Source organism: Tupaia chinensis, unplaced genomic scaffold (genome assembly GCF_000334495.1).
Source record: "Tupaia chinensis unplaced genomic scaffold, TupChi_1.0 Scaffold000661_1, whole genome shotgun sequence".
Lineage (NCBI taxonomy): Eukaryota > Metazoa > Chordata > Mammalia > Scandentia > Tupaiidae > Tupaia > Tupaia belangeri.
The window spans coordinates 4,344,610-4,346,239 of NW_006160183.1; positions in this window are offsets into that span (position 1 = coordinate 4,344,610).

Below are 1,630 nucleotides of genomic sequence, written 5' to 3' on the forward strand. Positions count from 1 at the left end.
GCAGAGGACAGCGAACCCCCCCCCCCCCCCCCCCCCGCTGCCTCCTGGGAACAGCCATGCCACAATCCCTTCTCCTCCATTCTCTCCATGTACTTGCACCTGGCACATTCTTCAAGCTGCAGAGTCCAGGACTTGGACTGCACAGTCCACCACGTGGGGTCCAGCCACCCGAACTTCCATGCCGCCCACTGGCCCATTCTTAACGCTCTTTTTACAAATGAAGAAACTGAGCTCAGAGGACAGCGCGTTGCCAAGGTCACACAGCTAGTAAGAAGCGCAGGTGAAATGCAAGACTCTGCTCCCCTGACTCCTCTGTGCCGTCTGTTCAAGTGGGTTTAGTAGGTCTCTGAGGGTAACTCAGTGCCAAGCCCTGTGCCAAGGACTGGGACTGAGATATGAACAGGGCTGTGCCCGTGTGTGCACACACACGCACGTGCACACACAGGGTCCTGACACCACTTCCCACTGGAGGGCGGTGGGCCATCCTTCCCCTCAGTTTCAGATGGGGTGGGAAGGCAGACAGGGAGGAGGACCAGGTGCTGAATTACTCACCTCACACTGTGACTTAGACCCCCAGATGGTCTCTATTATGGAATGAGCTCTATTTCTCCTTACAAGAGGAGGAAAGTCTGTCCTACAATTTCAAGATGTCATCTCTCTTTCCTCCCTATCTCTTTCTGCCTCCTTCCCTACCTCCACCCTGGCTGGTCCTAAGACCACAGATAGTATTGGGTCCACTCCATCCTTCCCTGCATGGAAAGCCTTTACCTCTGGGCTCTCGGTACAGCACTGAGCCAGTAGGCTGGGGTGAGGGTGACGAACGAGAGGGCTTCTTCTTGGTGACACTCAGGGGGCTTAGTGGGAAGTCAGGGTCCCCGGGTAACCCAAGATCTGATCCCCAACACTTTCTTTCACTCTCTAAGAATTATTTTATTTATTTATTTATTTATTTATTATTTGACCAGAGAGCGACAGAACGAGGGAGGAAAGTGAGAAAGTAAGCTGCCAGGTCCAGGACTTGAACCGTGGTCAGCCATGTGGGAGTCCAGTGCCCTTAACCACCATGCCACCTGCTGTCCCTGCTCTTTCTTTCTTTTTGTCAGAGGGCGTGTGCAGCTGCCAGGGAGATAGGGAGAGGAAGAAAGCACCCCCCCACACACAATGGACGTGCATGGTCCCATCTCCATTTCTTTATCCTGTCAGGATTTTGTGCACACACACACGTGTGCCTGGCATGATTTTTCAAGTGCTGGAGCCAGGATTCAAGCCATGGTTGGCTATAAAGGATCTAGTTCCCTTAACTACCAGGCCATAGGGCTGGATCTTCTTCACTGTCTCTTACTTAAATTTTTTTTCCGTTTATTTATTTATTTAAAATTATTTATTTAATTTTAAAAATTATTTTTATTTTAAAATTTGCTAGGGGGCATGTGTGCTCCCTAGAAACACACACACACACACACACAGAAGGAAAGTGAAAAAGCAAGCTGCCAGTTCTGGGACTTGAACTGCAGTTAGTCATGTGGGAATTTAGCACCTCGACCACTGCACCACCTGCCAGCCCCCCCTTTTATTTATTAATAATAGAGTGTGTACGTGTGCATCTGAAAGTGTGAGAGAGCGAGCAGAC